We start from the raw sequence: 27,887 nt of genomic DNA, 5'->3' as shown, positions 1-27,887 counted from the left end.
CTCCCAACAGCTGTCTTGCTTTATGAAAGCATGAAGTCAGTACATCCAATCTCATGCTATCAATCACACAGGCTGACATTTCCTGCAAACTGTGTCCACAAGACAAACGGGGAAAGAGAACCTAAAAGGAACAACAAATTGCCAAAAAGCAGATGGAATTATGTGCTCTTGTTTATATCTGGCTGTTCAAATGAGCCCGGACTAAATGCCTTCCCCTTCAGAGTTATAGCACTAAGCAGTCATTTGCACCACTGCTGAAAACACCTGACACTCGTATTAAGAAATATTGAGTTTAATTGCAGTCCATTAAAATGTGGAAATGTCTTCAATGTAGGATTAATGATTTAAGTGAACTGTCAGCTTTTAGAGTATTTTTAGGCCCTCCTTCTGCAGATGCAAACATCCTCTCTCTTTCCCCTCCCTTCCCTGAACTTTTGCAAGAAAGGTCTGCCACATGTTTCTCATCTCCTGGCTTTAGGTAAGTAGCATTTATAATGACTTCGAACATCAAGCTTCTATGATTTGTGACTTTCAGAAGAGTGTTTGTGTACACAAAAGGATGTTAAATTGTTGTTTTGACTTTAGTCTAAATAATTTTCATTTCCCCTTACAGTGAACATTTTTCTATGCTGTACCAACACCGGATTTTTTTCCCTCCAATTGTCAGTTTTTATGCATGTACACATTAGAGTTACAAACTAGATAGAAATCATTGATTTCTGGTACTTGATTTATGGCTTCATTTATTTCACAAGCAGTTTCTAAACTAGCTACAAACCATGGAATATGCGCACACAGTAACTAAACTATCTGGGTTGATTGCCAAAATAATCGTTCATTACTCTTATGTAAAAATGAGAAAAAAAAATAATCAGGTTAATGAATAGTATTCATCCAGATCTAAATGGAACTTGCCTATAAAATACAATCCTCCATTGTTAATTTTTTTTCCATTTGTGATACGAATTGCTTTTCGCTTGAAGTGAATGCCATAAACTACCTGAAAAGCTAACAGTGTAGCAAGCTTGTAGTAATACATTTCTCTGTTCATTTGGTACCCTTCAACAAACCAATGCAAACCTCCCTGGCTAGTTCAGATACCTATAGTGCTGTAGAGCACTCCTACATCTTGCTTCTGGACCCTATCCTTATATACAAGTGCCTTACTGCCTTTGTTGCATGGCAAGAAGCATCAGATAATTCAAAATTACTAAAGCTTGCAGTCCTATCTGAAACCACTCAGTGTCCTGTAGAGACAACTTGGAAGTAGCCTCAAAATTTGGTCTTAAGGAGAAAAATGCCACACAACAACAAAACAAAATCTCCGCAAATCTATCAAGATAAATGTTGCGTACCATAGAAATGAATACAGCTTAAGGCCTAGAGATAAAACAGAAAAGGTTATTATCCTGGCAAAACTTGTATCCAGTTCAATAGTACAGGATTTTGATGTGCATTTAATGCATGCAGTTCTCATCTGCACATGCATTCTGAGCTGTATGTGCAAACTACTAGCACCCTCCAGATCATTCAGATTTGGTCCCAGGAGATCCTGAAAGGCTACTGATAGAAATTAAGCATTAATTTTATATCAACAGTAACAAAGTAGGAAAAATCAAAAGGAAGAAACAAAGCCATCACCACAATAATGAGAATGTAAGAATTTTTTTTAAAAACATTCTTCAATATTATGTTTCTATATGAAAAAGTTGAGCTATTGAATTTATGGATTATGCTTTGTATGGCATATAGTCCTCCATTCTAAGTTGTAATTGTTATATTGTTTTTCTCACATCCATTCAAATAGCATATTTATACAGTGAGCTATTTATGAAGTGAATCATATGGAGATTAAGAAGAAATCTTCAATGTCAAGGGCCAAAGCAGTACACTAATTTAATATGGTTTAGAAATGAAAGGAAATGATGTCAATGAAGTTAGTACATGTTACGGGACATAGGCAGCTGAGGTTAAAATTGTGGTTTAAGGAGGTACAGATGATATCTGGCAGCTCTGGGTCTTTTTATAACCTAACTGTGCACTGTTCCAGATTTTATAGATATTTCATTTTTAAAACAGTTAAAAAGTCCTTAATTTTAGCTGTCTGAGCAAGCCACATGGTCATGCGGAATTTAGTATCAGGAATGTATGAATAAATTAGTCAATTAAATTTTGCTTTATTTTTTCCCCATTCAAAGACTGCTTTAACAGACTGCTAACTTTTAAATATAATCTGTATTTGAAATTATGAGAGGATATAGCATGGGAATATTCTTAGCCTACAGATCAGTATATATTAGTTAAGCTACATACCGCATGGATTTCAAATACTGTGCTTAGATTGTAAATATATGCAATTGTCAGTTTATACAGCTCATTTCACTGTATTAGCTGCACACAGCCAACAATAAAATGTAAAAAATCCTAACATTTGCTTTCAGAAAACATGCCAGCATTTCAACTACAAAAAATGTCCTTTTTTTCTAAAGCATTCATTTTGATTATTCAAACATTTTTGGTTTTTTTTTCTACAGCATTCATTTTAATTATTCAAACACTTTAAGAAAAGGGTGTGCAAAACTTCAGAAACTCAACTCAATTAAAATTTGCTTGAGCATCTGAATGACTATTTGGGAAACATCTTCAGCACACTCCCACCCACACACACACATACTATTCAGACTATGAGACTGGTAATTCTTTTCAAGTAGGTGGGAGTGCAACAATTCTACTTTGTAACACCAGATATGCCTAAACAAGCCAAGGACTTTGAAAGCCAAGTAAGGACTAACACTTGTTAATATGTGCATTTTCCTTGCTGCTGCTGATCTACCCTCTCCTTCACTGTGGCTCAGGATCAAGTGTTCCAGCTAAGGGGTAACAGTCACCAGATACAGACAATGACTAGACTTAGTCCCAGGATTTTCTCGTTCCTAACAACAATGGATAAACTGAAGTAATACTGCACTCCTCAGCTTCCACACAGGATGCATGGTGAGTATTCTCATGTCTCCGAAGTTTGTTCCTGTGAGACGGGTTTCCGTTTAATTACTGTCCTTAAAGTCCTGAATAGCGATAGACAGAAAGAGGCTTCATGTCTAAACAGCTGTATGGTTTGGGGGGGGGTTTTCACCGACATCATAATGGCAGAACTATAAAACACTGGTTTTTTTCAACCTGGACCAGAACTAGTACATAAGATCTGTCCCAACCCCAAGAATCCTAAGGAAGTGCAACTATCCACAGAGCCCTGCAACTATACATAGCATGGAAAGCAAAATTGAAGCAGTCAGAAAAATAATTCTTTCTGCAACAACACTGAAATAGAAAGGCAAATCACCATCTGAATGGCTTAAAAATCTGACTATGAATGACGATTTTGCAGCAGGGAAGAAAGCACCACAATCCTTCACAGGATCTAATTAAAGGGAGCTCCCCGGACAAACAATGGGGAAGCACATTTACCAGACATTCGCTAGGCAGTGATGTGGCTTCCAGCCTTCAGTTTTGATAAACGATATGTATAAATACTCAGGCCTCTGCAGACACCATCTTCAGCAGAATGGTGTTGCAGCCCTTGAACTGCTGCTGATCCCACCTGGAGCAAAACACTGTAACGGCTTTGGAAGAGCCATCAGGGCTAGTATAAATCAAATATGGAAGAAGGAATTTTCTTTATCTGTTAGCCTTTTTACTTCAAGATACATTCCAGACTTTGTCACTGAAAAAAGCTTACTGCTGTTCAGAAGCAGAGGTATTAAAATGTTCAGATTTATTCCATAATTAAAGCTGTTTGTTGCTGTTTTGGAACACAGTAACTATCTAATAATTCCTTGGTTTCATTTTTCAAAGTATTCCGCAAGAGTCTGCAAGGGGACTGGATTTTCAGATGCTAGAATATAACATTGTCTTTGACTTCAGTAACTTGGTGTCTAAATACCTTTGTGGACCTGGGCCTTGGTAGCCTTACTCCATTTGCTGTTTAAAAAGAAAGTGAATTAGTTCCAAAGAAAGAATTAACAACGGTGAATTCCTCCTTGAATAAATTTCCATTATAAATAATAAGCATGTGTGCAGAATAGAGTAACTAACCTTGCTGTAAGGAGCTAACTACATATTCAGAGCCAAAAGTAATACAGACATGAAGTGAGATCTTACTGTCATTCAAGGCAATGGAAAAACTTTCACCCATATCAAGGGTATTTGGACTGTTCCATTATGGAACGGAATGATGTGAACACTTCAACTGTGTAATTAATTTGGGAGGAGATGTCATAATCGTGATAAGACCTCTCAGAGATGCTTGAGATGTGCAGTGAACCTCCCCTGCCCCTTGCTCCTCCCCAGCAGTCGCTGTGAAATTGGACAGTTACCCCTAAATTACTGTTTTGCTGATCTCCAGAGTCAAGACCATTAGCCATATGTGGGCCTTCCTACAGCTCCCTTGGCTCTTCCTACTTCCTAATGCTTTATGCTAGAGCCAGTGGGCAAGCAAGGGTGCAGCCTAGGAAGATAAAGTGTGGCCTATAAGCAACATGGAGAGTCCATTCAGAAGCTTTGAAAAACAAACTAACCCAGCTGAGTCCAGAAGCCCATCTCACATGAATGCAGAATCAGGAGAAGACATTGACTTAGCAATGCCTGATCATATTATCAGAACTAAGGAACTCATCTGCAAGCCTAGGGTTCTTCATACCAGGGCTTTCACAAACTATACATCATCCAAACTCTGCAGCAAATAAGGCAGGCTGCTACAGACTGCAGCCTCCTGCACTGCACAACCTTTGTTTATCCATAGAGCACTATCCATCCCACACATAGCTTATGTATTCATTCTTTCATTCCTTCAATTTGTATGTTGTCCTCCCCAGTAAAGTTAATACCTAACTGATAATCAGGAAAGAAAATACATCTTAGAAGATAAATATTTTTGGTCCTACAAAAGCAATAAATTAGGCCTGTGTGAAGCTTCAGTCCCTGATTCAATTCAGTGGAGATTCAGCCAAATTTGGTGGCTGAATCGTCAAATCCGAATCAAATCAGAGGACCCTTTAATCTCTCTGAATCGAATGGGAACCTTCTGAATAGATTTGGAAAGATTTGGACATTCGGACATAGACACAGCTTTCAATGTTTTTTTCTATGTAACTCTAGGAAGCAGGTAGCTCATGAATGCTGCAATGCTGCATGGAGTGTCCCCTAGTGTGCTCAGAAGCAGACCCAGAAGTGGACCAGAAGCACTTCCAGGTCCACTGGAAAGTACACTGGGGGCCCCCCAGCTGCACTCCCTGGCTTGGCAACTGGTGCCTCCTGGGTCTGGGGGGCAGCACCCAAGGTCCCCCCATGGACGATCAACGAGCTGGTGGGGCATGGAGGGACCCCACCTTGCACTCTTGTAGGATGCTCCATCGCAGTGTTCACAAGCCACGCTGGTACCTCAAGGTATGTAGAAAAAATGTTAAAGCTGTGTCTACGTCCAAATCACTGATTCTCCGAATCAGCATTGAATCTTCAGATTCAGATCTGGCCGAATCAAATTGAGACAGTGACCCAAGTCAACGAATCAAATCACTGTCCCCAATTCGAGCTGAATCCAAATTGAATAGGGCCCACTTAGCATACCTCTACAATAAATGCTACATATTCTTGAGTACCATCTACTGACATGGTCTCCAGCTATTCAGACATATACTGACAGAGTGTTTTTGTAGCATTTGACTTTCCCAGGGAGCTAAAGGGGAAAAAAGTGAGAAATGAGGACCAGAAGCTGGGAAATAGAAAAAAAGGGGGGAAAGGAGTGGCAAGGAAGAAAAGGAAGAAAGCTAAAGGAAGAGCCAGGGAAAATGGTTCAGGGGCAGAATGAGAGAAAATAATTAGAACTGATTAAAATGGTAATAATACATGTTGGGATATATTGTGCAGAAGAAAAACACAATAAGAAAGGCAAGAACAATGAATAAAAAAAAAAGAAACTTGCACTGGGGGTTTATTTATACTGTATACTCACTCATTTTTTACTAGTATGTACTATTTCTGTGGCTAAAAGCAGAATGGTTTAGGAAGACCAATTTAAGCTCTATGCAAGTATTTTCAAGCTAATTTTGGTCTGGCATGTAATAAGCAATAGTCATGCCAATCACAGCCAGACCTTCCTTCTAGCTGATCATGGCTCAAGAACAGTGTGGAGAATGGAAACATTGTTAGTCATTATTTCCCATTCATGGCTTGTGCATCCTATGAGGTATGTCACTGATGAGGGGGTTAACTCAGCAATGGCAAACAGTTTAAACTGTCGATGAAAGGTGAAAGTGATGAACTCTAACAGTATTAATGCAAGTCTCCTAACTCAAAGGCTAGGGACATAAATTACACATACACTGGTATAAGTGATTAGAAATTGGCTCAAATCTCTAACACAACAGAAGTTCAGTGCATATAAACCACTTTCAAAATGGCCCAAACTGGTTTAGGATAAACCTGGATGGATGCAGTATCAGACTTAACTGATTTAGGTTAAATCGATTTATTGAACTTCTGTTCCAGATCCCCTCCAGATTCAAGTTAACTCACAGTCCCCCAGTATCCCAGGATGCTTTGCACCTCCCACACAACCCCCACCCATCCCTGGTTGGCAAGCTAACCTTGGTCCAAGCTGTCTGCTCCACCTGAGCAGGGAAGTGTGCTCCAGCACCCCCCACCTTCTGGCCCAGGCCACTGCAGGCATGTGGCTGCATTTCTGGTATCAAAAGTGAATGTCTGTCCTCTTGTTTATTGATTCAATCTACAAAGCTTAGACTAACCTACGAAGACTGAATCAATTCAGTCTCAGGCTTTTTGACTATCTGTACTCAGCCAAAGTCCCATTACCTAAATCTACCAGGCACAAAGAACAAAAGTTAAATATTTTGTTGCCTACTAGATAAGGTACAAATCAAAGAGGCTTAAGGCATCTTTGATAAGTGATTTGGGGCAAATAAATGAAATATTGTAATTAAATACCTGCTGCAGTCTGTTAATATTATGTGGCAAAACTGGGCTTTTCTGAGAAACTATTTATATAAAACTATATTAAACTTTGTGAGTCTCCAAAGTCCAGGTCTGTACACAGGCAGCACTCAGTGTACATGCTGGGGTGTGGATGTCAGTGAGGTAGAAGTCTGATGGAGAAAGAGAGAGGTTCACAGGTCCCACTGCAAGGCTGAGGTATTTATAGGAGAGCTGCTCTCAGCTCAAAGGAACAAACTATTCTGACTAAAAAAAAAGTGTCTAGAAAACTTTCCCTGTTAGAAAAGTCATTGAGAGTGACTTATTCAGTTTTGTTGGAGAAACTTATGCACTAATTACATGTGTAAGAACTTAGTTGTTAGTCTATAAAATACTGTACTTAACATCTCTTGCATAGGGATCTTGCAGTACTATACAAACACAAAGTTCTGTCTTTGCAACACGGCACAAAGTAGGAAGTGCTTTGAAAGAAACAGGGTGGCATACAGACCTATTTTCAGCTTGGCTTATATAGCCAAGTATAATTTCCTCCCCCACCTCCAGGTTATTTTTAATTAAAGTACTATAGTATTTAATATAAGAGGACCTCCACAATAATTAGATTCTATATATGGAAAACTTATAAATTATTGCATGTTTGCCTTGAAAGCATCCCCCTACCACTGCTACAACACAGAAAATAAATAAAGGGAGGGAGGGGAGTCAGATGCCCCCCCTTGCCCGCTACTTCTTCCCCTGTAGCCCCCTTCCCTCACCCCTTACTGTCAAACCCTGATTCCCCGAGGACATGGAAGTGAGGGGCAAATTTGAAATCAATGGGCATGTCTACAAGTCCTATTAGCATCCAACAATAAACTTCAGCACTTATTGCACCACAGTTTATTGCTCCTAGATGTGCCGTTTGAAGATGCACCTTGGACCATGCAGCACACTGAGCTGGGTCAGAGCAGCCTCAGCTGGTAGGAGACCCGGGGGGTCAGCCCAGGGCTTCTCTAATCTGGCTCAACATGTCACGGAGGGACTGGCTAGGACATGGGGGTGCTCCAGCACAGGGCTAACCAGTGGGCAGCCCCCACACTGAAGCACTCTCATGCCCTAGCCAGCTGGGTCAACATCTACACGTGTACTACTGTGCATGGAAAAAACACTCCACAGCAACATGGTACTTGTATTTACAGGTGCTATCTTGCTGTGGAGTTAATTAGTTTCCTAAGGCCTAATAGGAACACATGTGTAGACACAAGACATTTACTGCGGAGCTAGTTAGTCTACTCTGCAGTAAACATCTCACGTTGACACACACACTGATTTGGGGAATAAACATGCCCATAATAATTTGCGTATAGGCAAATGACTGTGGATACCCACGGACTTAGCTCATCTAAAACTGATGCAACTTGCCTATTTTGAAACTGTTACAAGTTTTAATACAGGTATTCCATAAACATACTTATAAGCAACACTCTTGTACCTACTTATATACAATAAAAATTATATGGGCCCCAGCACGGTCAACAGTGTTTCAAGACATGGTAACCCCACAGCTCAGCACTCCTCAGTATGTGTGTATACTCACTCCAGATACACCCACAAAGGATCCATGTGCTAATTATCCCCCCACTTATGGCTAGAACTGGGTGTTCTTGTCACAAGTCCTGGGATCCTCCAAAAATGTATATGCAGATAAGGCACAGGGCAACCTGGTCAAGCTCCACCTCCTGGAATGCAGAGTCACACTATCATGTATGACAGGCTGAGAGAGAGGCAACAGAGGGATTCTGGGTGAACTGTTTGGGGCCCTGTTTGCTGATGTTTGCCAGGCATTCAAGGTTAGTGAAGAAATAGGAATCATTGGAAATGGGAAAGAAAGGAGCAGGTCAGCTTTAGGAAAACTCAAAATATATTTAATGTAGTGGTTCACCATGACTTGGAAAAAAAGAACTGGTGCTGAGGAGTACTGAGCACAATGGGCACTACTGTTTATCTTATTCAGATGGCCTTTGCTAACCTGTCGTTGTGGATGGTTCCTATCAGCACGTTTGACAAATATGGGCCATGTGTTTTATAGTCATGCTCAGTGTTGGCTTCATTTAAACACCCTCATAGTTCATTTCCATTACTGAGCATATGCTGCTTTTGACATCAGTTGAATGACAATGTATTTAATGCGGTTTCCTCATATGCAAAAGTAAGATGAGTTCTCCCCCCTCCTCCCAACATCCCCATCCTGACTGGGGGGGGAAACGTCTTATTTTTGAGTAAAAACAGTATATATTTCTATGATGCATGGATTGGGGTATGTGATAGCACTTGAAAATCATCAAATAAAGATTGAGGTGATGTTTATGTCCATCCATGTCTGAGTTTACTTATATTTATGCAACTCCAGTTCAATTGCACAAAAAGGCACTTGCACAAAGCCAACATTTAAAATATTCATAGAAAACATCCTACAACATTTAACAGATTCTTCTCAGAAAAGCTGTGCTGGGTGTTGCAGTAATCCCAGTTTTACAATAATTTCCACACTCATCTACAGAGGCAAATGGCTTATTTCCTGTTGGTCTGCACTCTTATCTCCTCAGGGTGCAAATAAAAGATTCAATCAACAGCATAACATTAAATGTATGACTGAAGCACAACAGAACAGTGGCTTTGGACTGAGGTACCATGCATACAAAATTCTGTTAGAGCGAGGGAAACTCTGTCCAGCTGCAATTAGAGTACGGAAAAGCTATGTCTGCCATCTCATCCTCCTCCAAGATGCATTGGCAAAAAATATAAATGGCACATTAATGGGAATCTCTGTATACACAGATCTGCTCTCACATACCCTGAAACAGCTTTGTGTGCATGTATGACATTCTTAGTCAGATCAAGGCATGAGCAAAATATCTAGGGGGGTTTTCTCAGAGTTACAAAGGGCTTAAAAGTTTCTACATGAGAAATTTGCTCCAAAGCTAGGAGCAGGTCATAGTTATTATGTACGAACCCAACTACTGCTGAAGTTTATAGATTCATAGACATTTGGGCTGGAAGGGACCTCGGAAGATCATCAAGTCCAGCCCCCTGCACAAAGGGCAGGAAGTCAGCTGCGGTCATAAGATCCCAGCAAGATAAGCATCCAATTTGCTCTTGAAGGTGTTCAATGTGGGTGCTTGAACCACCTCCAATAGCAGACTGTTCCAGACCTTGGGGACTCAGACAGTAAAGGAATTCTTCCTTATGTCCAGTCTGAAACAGTCTAGCAGTAGTTTATGACTATTTAACCTCGTCGTCCCTTGGGGCGCTCTGGTGAACAAACATTCCCCCAGATCCCGGTGGTCACCCCTGATACACTTATAGGTGGCCATCAGATCACCTGCGCTTTTCCAGGCTAAAGAGTCCCATGGCTCTCAGCCTGTCATCATAAGGTCTGTTTTCCTGACCTCTGATCATGCGCATGGCTCTTCTCTGGACTCTCTCAAGCTTCTCCACATCCTTTTTGAACTGTGGAGCCCAAAACTGGATGCAGTACTCCAGCTGTGGCCTCACCAAGGCCAAGTACAAGAGGAGAATGACGTCCCGGGATTTGCTTGAGAAGCATTTATGGACGCAAGCCAACGTTTTCGTCACTTTAGTAGCCACAGCATCGCATTGAAGGCTCATGTTCATCTTGTGGTCAATGATGACCCCCAAATCTCTTTCTTCCGTAGTACTGGCCAGCGTATCACTGCTGAGCCTATAAGGATGCTGCAGGTTTTTCTTCCCAAGGTGGAGAACCTTGCATTTTTCAGTGTTAAACACCATCAGGTTCTCATCCCCCCATTTGCTGAGCCTGTCCAGGTCAGCCTGGATCACCCGCCTGTCTTCTGGTGTGCATACTTTGCCCCAAAGTTTGGTGTCATCGGCAAACTTGGCCAGTCCGCTCCTGACTCCAATGTCCACATCATTAATGAAGATGTTGAACAATATGGGTCCAAGGACAGAGCCTTGGGGGACCCCACTGGTCACAAGACACCATGATGAGTGACTTCCGTCAATTACCACCCTCTGGGTTTGACCATGGAGTCAATTTCCCAGCCAGCGGATCATGGTGGACCCAAGGCCACAGTTGGCCAGTTCTGCCAAGAGGTGATCATGGGATACCAGATGGAAGGCTTTTTTGAAGTCAAGATATATGACATCAATCTCTTCTCCCTTGTCCAGGTGATAGGTCACCTGGTCATAGAAGGAAATGAGATTGGTCAAGCAAAACCTACCTGCAACAAACCCGTGCTGGCTATCCCTTAGGATGTTGGCGTTCGCCAGTCCATTAAAGATGGCCTCTTTAATAAACTTTTCTAAGATCTTCCCCGGGATAGAGGTCCAGCTGATGGGCCTATAGTTAGCCGGATCCACTTTCGTCCCTTTCTTGAAGATAGGCACCACACTGGTCTTCTTCCAGTCTTCGGGCACTTCACCAGAGCGCCAGGAGTTTTCAAAGATCCGTGCCAGAGGCTGGGCTATGATGCTCGCCAGCTCCTTGAGTACCCTGGGGTATAGATTGTCAGAGCCACCTAACTTGAAGGTATCCAGCTTCTCAAAATGCTCCTTCACAAGGTCAGCATTTATGGAGGACAGGGGATCTCCCTCACCCAGACCTCCCTGTCCCGTAACGGGCATGGGCATCCCATGAGACTGATGAAAGACTGACGCAAAGTACCCATTTAATAGGTTGGCTTTTTCCTGGGCGTCAGTTGTCAGTTGCCCCATCTGGTTCAGCAGGCATCCAATACTGCCCTTGCTTTTTCTCCGGCTCCCCACATATCTGAAAAGAGACTTTTTATTGTCCTTGATCCTCAAAGCTAGTTGGAGTTCAGTTGCAGCCTTGGCTTTCCTGGTTTGCTCCCTGCAGGACTGGACCAGTGCAGAATAATCCTCCTTGGAGGTGAATCCTGTCCTCCATCCTTTGTAGGCTTTTCTTTTTAGCCTTAGGAGGTCTGCTAGGTCCCTGGAGAGCCAGGGGGGCTGCTGTGCCCTCTTGCTGTCTTTCCTCCGAGATGGAATAGACTTAGCTTGTGCATTGAGGATCGCTCCCTTGAGGAGCAACCACTCTTCTTGAACTCCTCTCTTCCTGGGGTCATGGTCCCTTAGGGCCTCACTGACAAGCCTCCTGAGCTTCTTAAAGTCAGCTTTTATGAAGTCAAGGACTTCCGTGTTGCTGACTGACTTGCCAGCTTTACGGCGGATGGTGAAGGTGATCAGCTCATGGTCGCTGTCACCCAACTTCCCATCGATCACTAGGTTGCCGATTAGGTCATCCCCTGTAGCCAGTACCAGGTCGAGTAGAGCACTGCCTCTCATTGGCCCATAGACATTCTTGAGTCAGACAGAGGTCATCCATGCAGGAGAGGAAGCTTTGCGACTGCTCGGATTTCGCTGAGTGATCCTCCCATGAGATGTCCAGGTAACTGAAGTGACCCATGACAACCACAGTCCAAGTAACCCTTTGGTCTACTTGGGTTAGCAGATACTATTGTAGTTATTAGTTGCCATTAGAAGACAGTTCACTTTCTTTTGCAGAGTACAATTATCCAAGTAACTAGCTACATAGGAAGTGCTTGCCTATGACTTAAGTGAGACCTCAATTTTTCAAAAATAACTCTCAGTGTAATTGCTGTGAAATCTGAACAGCAAAAATAACCACTGTGTAAATACACAGATTTTACAATTTAAATAAATGGTTATTTTTGCCTTATAAAATAAAGTGTTACCTGATGCCTGAAAGTTTCAGATGGCATGATAATTATGCTTCAATTACTCAAAGTAAGCCTAACTACCTTGTGCTGGGTGATGGCTAAACACTGTAATGACTTGTAAATTAAACCGTGCTGTAATTGCCCTACAGAGTTACATATTAAGCAAGAGTGTAGCAATATCTGGCCTGAAAAGCGGGATGATATATTCTGCAGGGGGCTACCCTAGAAGCTGCAGTTGCTGCAGAATGTCATGTTATATTGTACCTATGGCTAGGCTGTTTTAGCAGGCCTAGCCATAGGTAGAACAAAACATCGATTTTCCACTTATCACTTTATGTAGCTGAATGTGCTTGATTCTAAGTTTTCCTCTTCTTGTACACACCAGTTCTACTGGAAATACTTCACTTTGACACTAGCATAAGCAAGTTGAGACTCAGGCTGGAATTATTAGAATTGATCTTTAAAGCTCTCCACTCAGAATCCAAACCAGTAAAGAACCTCCTCTCTACCTGGATTAAAACAACGTATACAATCACTGGATACACTCTTATTGGATCCCTCAATTTCAGAGTCTAGAGGCTGGTAACAGGAGATTTCCATTCATCGGCATGTTATGCTAGAATTCACTTTCCACACAGCTCCACCCTTTGGCCCTGTTTGTGAAAGGGCTTTGTACCTTTTTAACCACAGTGATGCAGTTATGGCAGTGCAGACCCTTAATGGAAATATGGTGCACAAACACTAAGTGGGGATTATAACAGACGTTTCCACGTGGAGTCTGTAGATGCACTCTGCTAGTCTGGCAGGTGAAAAGCCTACTTTTTCAGTTACCGCTCAAAGGAATAAATAATTCCTGCCAGATACTTCTTTTTAGTCATGTTCACTTTTTAAAATTGTGCATGAACCACTTTACAAGTAAAAAATTATTTGGCCATTTGTGCTCTAAAAATGAAGTGTTAAATGAACCCTGAAAGTTTCACCTAGCGTAAGGATTATGCTTCAGTTAGACTGGTTGCCAGTCAACTGATTTGCTAAATTATCAGCAAAAAGTAAACCCCAAAATGTGAACCTACCTAATGAGATTAACATAGTCTGTAGAAATATTTAATTATTCGGGCAACGCTGCTCATGACTTTCCCTCTCCCCATCTTTTGTCCTTGCTTTCTGTCCATCCCTCCTTCCCCATCTCAGCCTTTTTTTTTTTTTCCTTTCTTTTTTTTTTTTTTACTTCAAATCCACAGAACTATACCCTGTTTTAAAGAAACTGTTCCTTTATCCTCTGGCTAATAAATGCTACCCCTCCCATCTGCCTTTTGGTCAAGTGTTAAAAATCTATGACCCTTGTCTTGAATATTTTACTCCTCCTTCCTAACCCCATCCAATCCAGATTCCATACCTCCTCTACTGAAACTCTCTAACAAGATTTCAGAAAGATGTTCCCAACCAAATTCAAGACACTCTTCTCTATGCTCTGCTTCTAAATCTACCCATAACCTGACTGACAGTCAGCATCTCCCTCCTCAACACTTTCTTCCTTTCTTTATATTCATTTGATTCTCCAAGTTCATTGATCATATATACGAGGGTTACCATAGTGACTGTTTCAGTTGCCTCATCTCTCATGCCAAGATTCCCTCACAGCCACATCTTGGTTCATATGATCACAGGAAAGTAAAGCTTGAACAGACTTAATGAAGTCATCTAGTCCAGCCCCCTACTCGCAGCAGGGTCATCCTTGACTAAACCATCCCAGCCAAGCATCTGTCCCACCTGCTGTTAAAAACTTCCGATGAGAGAGATCCCACAGCTACTATAAGTAGCCTGTTCCAATGCCCTGACCACCCTCATAGCCAGAAAGTTACTCCTAATCTCCAACCTAAATTTTCCTCTGCAGTAGTTTGAAGCAGTCACTCCTCCTTTTGTCCCCTACATCCACAGAAAATAGACTATCTCCATCTTCTCTATAATCACCCTTCAAATTCCACCTTAAGTCCTCTCCTGTCCTCTTTCAGCCTCTTCCTCTTAAGTCATGCTTTTCAGGCCTCTTATTATTTTTTCCCACTCTGTGCTGGACTTTTTCCCATCTTTCCACTAGCTTCTTGAAGTGTGGGGGCCAAAACTGGATGCAGTACTCAGTGAGGCAAATTTGCTAAGTCTGTATTTAATCCCATTATCCAAATCATTAATGAGGTTGTTGAATGGTACCGGACACAGGATAGACCCCTAGGGATCATTGACCACTATGATCCAACAAGTTAAGCATCTACCTTACAGTACTTGCATTTAGTCTCTATCTTCATAGTTTGTTAATGAAAATGTCATGGGAGACAATGTCAAAAAACTTGAAAAATTCAAGCCATGTCACATCTACTGCTCTCCCCACACTCACAGAGCCTGTCACCTTATTAAAGAAGGAAATCAGATTGGTCAGGCATGACATGCTCTTGGCGAATCTATGCTGCCTGTTCTTGATCACTGTGTTCTATTCTAGATGCTTCACAATAGATTCCTTGAGGACCTACTCCATGATCATTCCAGACTGACTGGTCTGTAAGTCCCTGGATCCTCCTTTTTCCCTTTCTTAAAGATTGCCCTTTTCCAATCATCTGGGACTTCAACTGACCTCTACAAGTTCTCAAAGAGATAGCCAATGACTCTGAAATTACTTCAGCCAATTCCTTCCATATCCTATTGTGCAACCCATCCAGCCCTCATAACTTGAAAGTATCTAGTTTCTCTAAGTAATTCCCAACCTGTTCTGTCATTACTCTAAGATGTTTGAGCTTCCCACTGACCTTCATCCAGAGGCCTTCAACAAGCCTACCTTCCACCTCATATGTTACCTCAGAACATTGTTGTGCTCAATCTTTCATGGCTCCAGGCCTGGTACATACCAACTAGGTCGTGGCTGGACCAGATGACCCTTGAGGTCCCTTCCAACCCAATATTTCTACATTTATTGTTACACCCAATGACTTTGACTTAGATTCCCGTCTTGAGTCACTCTTCTAGCTAGCATTCCACTAACTACCACTAGGGCACTATAAACTCTGCAGAAAGTTAGTCCTTATAAATACAAGTATACTATCCTGTTGTGGAGTTTTTTTAAGTGTGCAACAACACATCTATAAATGCTGACAGGGCTGACTGGGGCACAAGGGTGCCAGCCCAGCTCACCCCGCAATGGAGCACACTTATGCCCCAGCCAGCCCCTCTGCAACATGTTGAGCCAGGGGGGAGCAGACCCAGGCTAGCACGCTGACTCCTCAAGCCCCTAGCAGCTAGGACCACTCCAATCCAGCTCAATGTGCTGCAGTCCCAGGCACACATGTGAATGCAGTGATACGTGCTCGAGTTTATTGCTGCAAATTAACTACATGTGTAGACATGCCCACTGACAATTTTACAAAGCTGTACATACATATTTAAACTTCTCTGCAAGTTGTTCAATCCCTCTACCACAGTTTTAAATCTATATTCCCCTCCCACAGAGTAGGTTAACTGAGTTTGTCTTGGTCGTACTGCCTGCTACATAAACTGGGGAATTTAAACTGTAAATTACTTAAGCAATCAAGCTTTATATGTTGAAAACAACAATTAGCTAGAAGGAAGAGGATCTAACTAGCAGACATTACTGGTATTGTGAAACATCCACAGTTAAAATTAGAAATTTGAATCCTCTTATTTGACTGATTCTATTCACAAAATTATTCCAGCAGGGCTTAAGTGTTATTTAGATAGTCTAGCCTAATCAATGACAATGTCTATAATTAAACCAGAATGTTGTCATTCAAACATGCTTAATTTGGGAAACATTTTAGATTTAAAAATGTGAGTGAGTGACATGGAAATGATGGGTTCAGAGCAGCAATTCATTGGGGGTCGTCATCCCTGCATGTGGATTCCATTTCACAGGAAATATCTAAAAAAGCCAGAAAGAAAGCCCTTGGTTTATCCTATCACCACAGAATGCAATTGCATTTGTCCTTCCAGCACAATACAATACTAGACTAGAGGAAGGAACAAATGTGTTTAAATATTCACTAAAAGTAATGGGACTCTTTCTTGCCAATGATTTCAGTGGTCACCAGGATTAGATATGAGGCAAGGTAGAGTCATTTTGGAAAGCAGGTTTATTTCAGAACTGCATTCCATTTTTCTTCTTGCTATTGAAGGCAACACTGCACATCTATTCCTTAGACATATAATAGAATAGAATACGACAGAAATTGTGCCACTCTGTTGAATATTCAATCAACATGCAGTACTCCTTCAGAATATATTAGTAAGCAAAAATGCATACAAACCTCAAGTACATTGCTAGGCATATAGCAAAAGGTTCTCAGGAACACTGGCTACACATTAGTGTGTCTGGCTGCTTGTACATGCCACAGGGGTTTAATGGTCCTTAAATTGAAGCAGTGGGTTTTTAAAAACAGCGCTTCAGTTTAGGGCGAAGTAAACCCCCATGGGCATGTACACAAGGGTCAAGCCCGATCCTTATCTGCGGCTCTGGTGGCAGGAGGGGGTGCCCCCCCCCAGCAGTACCCGCCCACAGGCACTTGGCCCAGGTAATCTTGGGGAGCACTGCAACCACAGAAGGAAGCACCCCCCCACACACACACACACAGAGCTGTAGAGGGAAGCACCAGGCCCCCATGCAGCTCATGCAGGCAGGCCAGATCCAGGGAGGAAAAAAAACAAAAGAAAGATGAGAATCACAGCTTTTTTTTCCTTCAGTGGAACCTGCCTGCATGGGCTGCCTGCATAGCTCCTGAGCTGCACAAAGCCCGGTGCTTCTCTCCACAGCTGTAAGGTAGCAAACTAAAACACCTCGGATGTGTTTTATTTTGCTGCACCCCAAAGTCATTTAACATGCAGTACGCTGTCAACAGTGGGTAAACAGCCACTCCATTAAAGTGCATTACACTGCCAACAGTGTAAACAGTCGTACCGTTAAAAGTGGTGCAAAAGAGCATTTAAGCTGCTTTAAAGGCCAATTTTGTGGTGTGTACAAAGGCCCTCTTATTGTAATTACCAAATTATCTCTTTTTTTTTTAAAATGTAAAATTGATAACATATGATGGCAAGAGTTCATTCTGGCCTTACTCATGAAACCATTAAATTTTAAAAACATACTTTTGGGTACAGTTTGACTGTAGGCACTAGTTAATTGTTTTTGTTAAAGGGTTGGTTTTATTTTGTTGTTAATCTTAATAATTTGTGTAAATGAAAAGAATGCTACCATTGAGGACTAAGAAACTACAATGTCATTTACTAATGTGCCAATGGCTACCTACTTATTTTTAACAAAAGGACAGGCTCTAAAGTGTGTAAAAACTGATGTTACTTCACTAAAGTCAAGGGAACTATACCAACTTATACCTTCTAGGGATCTGGCCTGCTAAAGTGCATTCTTTCCACTATCATATCATTAATGTAATAATTTTACTATTTTTCCCTGGTGGAAGGTAGGTTGTGTTTTTGTTTTGGGGTTTTTTTTACACAGAAATATTCCAAATAAAAATTGTGGGATTCCAATAACTTCCCTTTACTCAACAAGTCTCAAATGAAAATGGAGAACAACTTTATTCCAATTACTTACACACACACACACAAATACAGTCCTTCAGATTGGGAGCAATGGAATTTGTATCCTCATGAGTTCTTCTCTCACAGCTCCCTCCCCCTAATTAAATATGCAGTCAGAAGCCCTTTCATTAATCTGTCTGCTAGCAAGCTGATTTCTAGCTCCCCCTTGTGGATAACTGAATAAAGATGCTACACTCATACATTTCACTCTGAAGACCCCCAAAAAGCCTTAAAACACAAAATATACAAAAATTGCTTCAACATTTCAAGTGTTGAAGGCAGCACCCACTTGACAGAACTACCACAATGCCAAAAAGAAATTTGAAATGGAAAGTGGAGAGCACCTTATCCAACCAAAATTATAACAGAAAGTCAGATACAGTAAGCAAAAGCTAATTTAGTAATTCAGAACAAGACTGGAGCATGGCCAATGTTCTGACATTAATATTCCTTCTCTTAAAGATGCAAATGCTCTTTTCAACCAGTGCAAATGCTTCTTTGACTACCAGTGGCAACAGATCTCAACTTTGCAACTTGTCTAAAAGAGAAGTACCTATAGTTTACTAAGGCACTGGCTCAGCCCTGGAGCCCACTCCTACAGGCTGCTCAGTATGTGCACAAAGATCCACCTGCATCTAGAATCAGCACCTTTGGTAGCAAGTAAGGACTGAGCATATTGCCCACTTTTCACAAGCCACTGTCCATTGGTTCTGCTTAGCCTGGAACCTCTCACTCTTCCAACCAGGCTAGGACTTGGTCCTTCACGCTGAATTCTCTTTAAGTAGTACCCATATTAGTTTGGAAGAGCACTTAAAATGCAATGATACTACTTCATTAGTACTTATGTTTTCAGGATGTTTTGGAATTAGTGGTTAAAAAAAAGGTCTTAGAAACAAGCCTACAGCAACTGCTGCATATTGAAACAGGATGGAAAAAGTTATTCTATTGATGCCAGCTACGTTAGTCCACTAGCCTAAATGATTAATGTTGATAATTCCTCTCCAGCGGACTCATTAAACCTGGACTTATTTTTCTTGCAGGCCTTTGACATTTCCTACTTTCTTAATATCAGAGGTAATGACAGTGGCGTGATTATATACTTATTCCTTTCCACCTTCAAGCAGTTTTTTTTGGCAAGAGTTACTTTTTAAGCAGAAAACCTGCACATGAGTGTTCATTCTTTCCTGAAAACTGTTACAGCTCCATTAGCAACACTAAATGCTAGTGCTTTAGAGGAATGCACAACAACCCCCAAAAAATTAAATAGTCAAGGTACTCAGAGCGGCACCATAAGAAAGACATTTTCTTTAGAAGCGCAATTTATAATGGTGTTTTTTTGCCTTTTTTTAAATCCTGTTGTCGAAATATGTCCAAGTTAAACAAAGGAGAAATTACAGAATGAATCTGGAGCTTAGCCTTGAAGAATTAGGTTTCACTCTAATTGAGATCATACGCTGCATGTGCAGTTTTGGCACATAAGTCATATTAATCAGAAACTCTTTAATCGTGGATAATTTCTCCTGTGTGTGCCAGATTGGGCATTCTGCTGCTGGCCCAGCTTCTTAGTCTGTTTAAGAGTGCACCTTTGACTTCATAAACACCCGCTTACAAAATTGGGGTCAACTTCCTTCTATGAAGGCATGCTAGCCTGGCGCTACAAAAGTTCCCTTAATGATTAAATTGCATCTCATATGGAAATAAAAATCTGCAGATTCCAGAGGAGTGACTATTCCTTGTGATTACAATTTCTGTTGGAAGTAGCCTTCACTTGAGACTCTCTCTGTGAAGTATACATGGGATGAAACTAGGGAAGATGATCCAACAGCCACAACATTAAATTTAAAATGACTGCATTGAGCATCTTTTAATCTACTGTTATTACACTACTGGCAGGATCCAAGTCTGGAAAGAGTAAATAGGATACAAAAACTGTTTTGTCTGCCTTACTTTCTTTAAAATTTGATGGTATGGTCACAGAACAACATGCTACAGGGTCTATTTGGTCTTTACCCCTGAGTTAAAAAGAACAATTCAAATTTAACTTGGTGGGCACTGTAAAAAAAGACGCAGGCAGAATCTTAACTCAGTAAAGCCTCTGGATAAACTCCCATATACTTCAATAAGTTAGGGTTCTTCCCTCATGTATTTAGCCAGCTCTGTTTTCAGGAAAATAATTACCTTCCTTTTATTGACAGAAGGCAGGGCAGGGTGGCACCACAGTGATTAATTCATTCAGAAAGACACAAGCTTTTGTAGGTATCAGCCAACTTTGTAAGGATGCATCTGATGAGGCAGACTGTTGCATACAAAAGGTTGTATCTTTCTGAACGAGTTAGGGTACAAGCAGACATTACACTTATATCAACTTAACCCTAGGTTGTACAGAAGTTCAGGGAGGCAAAATGGTTTACATGAGGAGATAAACTAAGTTAGATCAGCTTATTACACTACTAAGTGAGCTGCCTGTCAAGAATGACCCAAGGCGGGGGGAGAGGGCAGAATGGGCAGAGAAAGCACTGCCACCCACCACCACGCACTGCCACTGCTCTGTTTCCTGCCATGTGCCATGCCTCCCCATTCTGTGTCCAGCCCCACACCAACCCCCCCGCTCAGCATCCAGCCCACCAAACCCCCCCATGCTCCACATCCAGCCCCATCCCACCCACTCCAACCTTGCACTCAGCCCTGTGTCACCCACCTCCCCCCCAACATCCATCTGGCTTGCTCTGCCTGGCCTGCTCCACTGTAGCTACTCCCCACCCATCATTCTTGATGGGCATTCTTGATACAGCACTGGCTGGAGCCATGCCCCAGTGTATTTAGCCAAAAGCGTTACGGACAGACACGCGGACAGATGGACTAAGCTCTTTATATATATACGTTTGAACTTGCGGTCAGGGGCCCCTGTAGCTGGGACCCCCACCAGCTGACTGGAGCTCCCAGTTCAGAGGGGCCCAGAGATAAAACCCACAGTCTGGACTACAGCAGCTGCAGTCTTCCAGCTGTGGAAGTATGTGGAGCCCCACTCCTCTCACCCCCGCTTGGATGGGAAAGCATGGCAGCTGTGGTCTCCCAGCTTCAGGGGCACATGAAGTCCCCTTAAGGCTGGAAGACTACAACAACTTCCCTGCTGTGGAGATTCCCATCATCCAACCTGGGCTTCCACCCAAGGGAGCTTTCTTCTTGCCAGGATGGGCCTCCCCCTACACAGGCAATGAGACATGATGGGAACTAATGCGTGGTCCACACAATTGTGCCTCCTACTACAGATGTGTGGCATGGCAAAAGGTGTGATTGTGTGGATTACACATTAGATCCCATCGTCTCTTTACCTGCATGTGGAGAGGGTCCCTAAGGTACCACCCCATTCTCCCTTCTGCCTGACTTAAAGACTTAACACAGCTAGCTACTTCTCTCCTTTCCTTTCTCATGTGAAACAAAATGCCACTAATCTCATTTGTATTGAAAACTTTTTGTGATATTCACAATGTGTAGATGGAACAACACACACCTGGCTTGGGTCTGTCATAATGTAGCAAGAGCTTTTTATTATAAATGAATCTTTCTGTAAATCTGGCACTTGAAGATTCAGAATGAGATTTTGGTTTCAGCATTTTATCCAATAGGTAAGTTGGTAAATGGAATGACACCCATTAAGATAAAAGTAACTCTGGAGTAATCATTTTATATGCATTTTAAACTAATAGAGAGAAAGTAATTTAATAAAATGTATATTTAAAGTTAAAAAAAAGACAGGTAACCCTCTTTACTCAAACATACCATAACCATTAAACATCATATTCACTGAATTAATGTCTATAATGAATTACAGTGGTGCCTGCTAGACTTTACATTATAAACTTTCCAGTTACAGCCTTGTTGTTTCTGCAACTGTGTATGAACTGCCTCCAGCCTGCCTTCTTCACCTTGTGTCTCTCAACACCTCTCATCACTTCTTCAGCTATATCAAACATCCTCTTTCTCCCTTCACATGTTCTTAGTTATCTTCTCTGCAGCTCATCGCATAATGTTCTTCCAAAGGGTCTCTTCTCCACCTACTCAACTCTCCCATTTCAAATCTGCCAAAATCTCCTTTTCCCTTTATTAATACATAAAATACAAACAGAAATCCTGGTTTTCTCCGATTTTAAAAAAATCCCCAATTTTCAGTTAAAAAAATACAAACCCCAAATCCACATTTTCCCATGATTTAAATGAAACACCACTAATATATATAATTAGTGGTGTTTCATTTAAATCATGGGAAAATGTGGATTTGGGCTTACTTTTTTTAACCGAAAATTAGGGATTTTTTTAAATCAGAGAGAACCAGGATTCCTGATTACAAATATACAAAGTATAGTTTTCTTCCACTCCTCCCAGACCTTGTGGTTGCAGACAATTGTGGCTTAGTAAGACAGGGATGCAGGGAGAATGGTTAGTCTCACCTCTATCCTTGGAAAATCCCTTGAAAAAAATTATCAAGGATCACATTTGTAGGAGTCCAGCAGGTTATATAATGCTGAAGGGCAACTACCATGGGTTCTTAGCGGGTAGATCCTGCCAGACTAACCTTGTTTCTTTCTATGACCAGGTGTAGCAGCATGAGGTCCTAGGGATGGCTATGATCTCCCCTAGCACCCCCTACAGTGCCAAGTTGGTGTTAAAGCACCCTCACAATCTTGCCTGCCATGTCTTTGATGTTCTGTAGTTATGTAAGGAGGCTGCCCTTTGTTCCCGTGGCTTCTTGCAACGGCCCGCTCTGGGCTAGGGTCGATGCACCCCTGAATGTTGTGCCCTCTCTGGCACCGGGGTCCCCATGCTACCGTGGAGCCCCTGTGAGGCCTCTTCCAACCCCTAATAGCCTCACCCGGTCCTCCAGTGTAACAACAACAACAAACAATAACACAAGCTCCTGGGCTATAACACAATGTTAAACCTCCTGGCTAAACGTCCTCCAAACCACACCACAGCTCTCACCTGTGTAACTAGCAGCTTGTACATTCAGAGCCGAGCTCTTTTCCTTAGTCAGGCAGTACTCCTTCTTCCTGACTGCCAGCAGAGAGAGCACTCCCAGCCTCCAGTCTGTGTTTTACAGTAGTCAGCCCTGCCCCCTCCGGTCAGCTGACTCACCAGGTCTGGGCCCTTAGCCCCTCCTGGTTGCCCCTAGCAACCAGCACCTGAGCCCATACTGCTGCTTTTCAAGTAGCAGGCACCTTAGTGCCCTGCTACACACCTCCCCCCTCAAGTTTCAAACTCACCAGGCTGAGTCTTCAGTCTTATCCATGTCACCTTTGGTCGCCAATCTCTCAGGCCCAGGTTCTTGTTCTCTGGTCCTCTCAAACTCGCATTGGTGGAGGTTTTAAGGCACCCACCTTTTACCCAGGGCGCACCATGTGGGATTTTCCGGGATTTGTCCCACCACAGGCAGTCCCCCCCACATTAGCCAACCTCGGTAGATTGCCTTCTCTGACCATCAAGACCTGGCCTACCCCCTGGGGTTTTCTTTCTCTCGCTCTTCTTGCCTGTTTCTGTTCCATCCCTGTATATTCCAGTTTTCTCCTCTGAACCCGTCGTGGGGTCTGTTGCCTCTCTATAGCCCCCTGGAGATCCTGGATCCTTCTCCAGATCTCCCACTGTTGGTCTAATGCTCTCTGGGCATACTCTTTCCTCCAGAACTCTATCTTCCCCTGTCCCATAGATTCTCCTCCAGGTCCCTTATAGATTTTTACATAGGCTACCCCTCCCACCATCTCTTCAATGATATTCTTCAGTGACCGCCATCTGACCTGTCTGGGGACATTGTTTGCATAAATCTCCGGTCTTTTCTCCTGCTCTGGTTCCCCTTTTGGTAATTGCTTTTTATACCTTGTCTCCTGCCCCTTGGCACCCCTTCTTCTGCTGGGCTCCACTGGCTCCCTTCTCGTCAGGTGTATCCTAGACCTTTGTTGCACTACGGCCCTAGCCGCTTGCATCTCATCTAGGCCAATTGCAAGAGGTCTTACTCCCTGGGGAAACCAGTTCATTCTCTCCAGCCGCCCCTGCCTTTGCCGGTTCTACTGCCCCTGGCCGCTCCTGAATGGATATTATGCTTCTTCCCTTCTCTTGCAGCAGGAGTAGCTCCCTCAGTTGGTGTCTCAGCTGGTTCATTTCTGTGGCATTCTGCCTATGCCACTGTTCCCATCTCTGGTCCCATTCTGTCAGGAAAGTTAACAGGGCCTCCTCAGGTAGGGTCCCCGGTTCTTCCCCCACAAGTCTCTCTTCCACTGTCTCACTCTCTTGCGGTCCTGGTCCTGCCTGCTCCCTAGAGTCCTCTGGGCCAAGGTTGCTGGGGAATTTCTCTGACCCAAGGTCTGACCTAATCTTGGGGGTCTTCAAGAAGAGACTGTACAACCACCTGGCTCGGGTCACATGACGCCAGCACTTTTTCCTACCACTGGCAGGGAGTTGGACTCAATGATCCATTGAGCTCTAGGGAACAGATGCTGCTATGAGGGCCCTAGTTGCAATAACATGTTTGGACTTTTTGGTCAACAGGCCCTGCCTCATTCTTACACGTTGCCAATGCTGCAGACCTATTTTCCATCTCTCTCAAGTTTTTACTTCACCTTTGCTCATGTATCACTTAATTCTGCTAGTGTTTTTAGCTGCTGTAAAGCTCCAACCCCTGGCAACATTTTTTGGTCTGAAGGACCTGCACAGGAAAGAATCCCTTGCTATTCAAGGGAATGCCCTTCCTCCTGCCTCTAATTTGGACCAAAAAGGAAGTGGAATAGGGATGCATAGACCTGCAATAAAGAGCAAAGCAAAAGGGTAGAAAGAAAAAGGCAAGAGATGAAATGGCCAGAATCCTTGCTCCCCCCTCAATACTGCACCACCAACAGGGCTACTGGCACTTCAGAAGGCACCCTACCACCATCTCTCCCTTTCCATGTACAACTCACAGCAGCCCCAGTGCAACATGTTAAACAGTACTACATCTTTCTAGCCAACAAAATAGCTAGCACAAGAGCCAAACAGCTAAGCAGAAACAGGGAAGGGAAGCAGCAGACTAGCTGTTGGAAGAGAGAGGAAGGAGGCAAAAAGGTAGAAAGGGAAGTGCTGGAAAAGAGGGGCAGTCAGCAGGGCTTGGGATGGACACTTCAGAACCAGAGGAGAGGGGTGGCCCATCTCAATTTTGTTTGGCTCCCACCCCAACAGTATTGTGTCCTTTACATCTGCCTGCAAGATGATACACAAAAATAAGGTAGCAATATGCTGCACTGTCCTCAATAGATTGCATATAAGCTGTGATAACTGACAGAATTGCTGAATCTTTCCACACAGACTTCACACACACAATTTATTGCCGTCGTCCTTCCCCCCTTTCCCCGCATTGCTCACACCTCCCATGATTCCCCTGCTCCACTATCCACATTGGCTTCTCTTTTTTCCAATCTCCTGCCCCTTGTTTTTTCCTGTATCTCTACAAACCCACCCCACACTCTATTTCTTTCCCTTTTTCTTCCTCTTCAAAGAAGCAGAGAGTTGAGATTTTTTTCTGTCTTGTTACTGATCAACTACTTTCAGTTATCTATCACAACTTTCTTTATTTAACATTGGCCTCAGTCTTTTGCTCTTGAGATTTGCTATTTACTTTAGAGCGAGAGAGGCATTTAGGCAAAAACACACACACATACATTTTGGCTCTAAAAATTTACATACAGGTCTTTGCCATAATTACTTTGAGAGCTCAAACAAAGGTATATCTTGAAGGGGATTCCCAATGGCCATATGTCTGTCTTCTGGTAATTTACACATTTCCTTTTAAGTCAACAAGTTATGACATATTTGTGTACCAAGCATAAACTTCCATGAGCCTCACGAGAAACAGAAAAGATATCCCACATTTTTTAAAGCTGTTCTTCTATTAGTTTTCTTCTGAAATAAAAAAAATCAACCCTCTTGTCATCCAAATAAAGAATACTGGCTGCTAAAAACATGGAATATTATAAATCTTTGAACAGAAGTGCCACATGGCAAAAAGGCTTTTCTTTTTGTCATTGTCATTCAATTAAAACTAAACATTCTCCTAAAAACTGTAATCTTTTAGGAATGTTATCTTGTTCCAAGTTAAAAATAATATTACATAAAACTTTAGAAGAGGGCAAGGTTAGTAGTGATAAAAAGCAATAAAGGAATTTTCACATTTTTATTGAGTATTACTGAATTCTACTAAATCTACTACTCATCATGGTTTATCAGGACCTAGTCTCCTCCTGAAGCTGAATTCTCATTGTGGCCTCGTGGAGCAAGATGCCAGAGATACAGGGGGGGAGTTAGGATTTGCTTTGCTTTTCTTCTGTATATTAATAAAGATTATTTTTAGCAGGGAACTCTACATATCTGCATGGATCAATACCTGTCAGTTAAAGATAGGATGTATTCCAACTGCTCAGGTATTTTTGTCTCCCTTACTTAAAATGCCAAGATGGTTGACTTTTCTGATTATCTTATTTCATGTCCATTTCTTTCCCAGATTGCAGAAGTCTGAGAATGAGAAATAATGAGCAAGTCCATCCTGACAGACAGACAGAAAGTCTAAGTATTGTTTCCATAATGAAATGTGAATTGTAGAAAATTTTAAGAGGTCCCTGGAAAGAAATGGAAAATAGAAATAAGCCTGAAGAAATAAGCCTGAAGGAAGAGTGTTTTCACCCATTATGGATCCAATGCCCAGCATCTAGTCGATAAAGAGGTCCCCACTGGATCAGAGCTAACATGTGCTGTCAGGATTTGTCAAGATCCCACTCAAACATCCCGTTACCGAAAGCAAAGACAGGCAAACTTACCTCTGGCAGAGTTTACTTTAGAGCCAAGAAAGGCTATAGTGCTGCTGATGGACGCTGAATTCCATTTCGAGATATGTAGTGAGAAAGCTTTTTATGCTGATCTCCAGCCCTACAACCAATTCCCAATCCGGACCTGGTGCAATTTAGGTTTTGGACAAAAGCCTGATTGGCCAGTAACAGAGCAGATAACTATTTCATCAGTTTCTGTGAAACTCAGTAAATCAAATCAAAATTCTTATTATGGATCTTAAAGTCTCTTATTTCTACAGTTAAAGTGGATTCTGAAATTATTTCAACCCTTCCTTTCTTCACTCTCATGAGCCTATTACGTGCATTTCCCATTCAATAGTGAGACAATGCCCTTCTCAAGTAACATCTACTTGGTTTATAAAATGATTCTTGCTTTCAAGCCTTGTGGTAAGTACAACCACCATCACCATTGTTAGTAGTGTGCTCCTTCTCTAGGAACGAGAAATTATACCCAGCATGTGTATTGGCCCAGTTTGCATAAAGAGGTTGAGTGGTTTTGCAGGGCATATCCAGCATGCCAGTGGTACTCAGATGTCACACCAGCCAAGGTGCCCTTATAACTGCTGCCCATCATTATGAAAACCTTTGATAGGATGGCTTTAGATATCACATGACCCTTTGCAAAGAGCCCCAGGGTTACCAATTCATACTGGTGATAATGAACTTATTATTCAGACCCCAAAGCAATGCCCATGCTGATGCTGACAGC

General features: G+C 42.3%; 2 long non-coding RNA genes across 3 annotated transcripts in view; one reads left to right on the top strand and one right to left on the bottom strand.

The window, feature by feature from the left end:
* LOC149855759 (uncharacterized) overlaps window positions 1-27,887 on the bottom strand; it is a 183,292-nt gene that overhangs the window by 72,305 nt on the left and 83,100 nt on the right. The window lies entirely within an intron of this gene.
* On the top strand, window positions 438-27,386 carry LOC149855760 (uncharacterized). Its single transcript, XR_016438592.1, has 3 exons — window positions 438-478; window positions 2,856-2,994; window positions 26,836-27,386. It is a non-coding gene; the product is annotated as an uncharacterized LOC149855760 (long non-coding RNA).

The sequence above is a fragment of the Crocodylus siamensis genome, chromosome 11 (genome assembly GCF_052110815.1).
Source record: "Crocodylus siamensis isolate JL-2025a chromosome 11, ASM5211081v1, whole genome shotgun sequence".
Taxonomy (NCBI): domain Eukaryota; kingdom Metazoa; phylum Chordata; order Crocodylia; family Crocodylidae; genus Crocodylus; species Crocodylus siamensis.
This window is presented reverse-complemented; position numbering and strand designations above follow the sequence as displayed.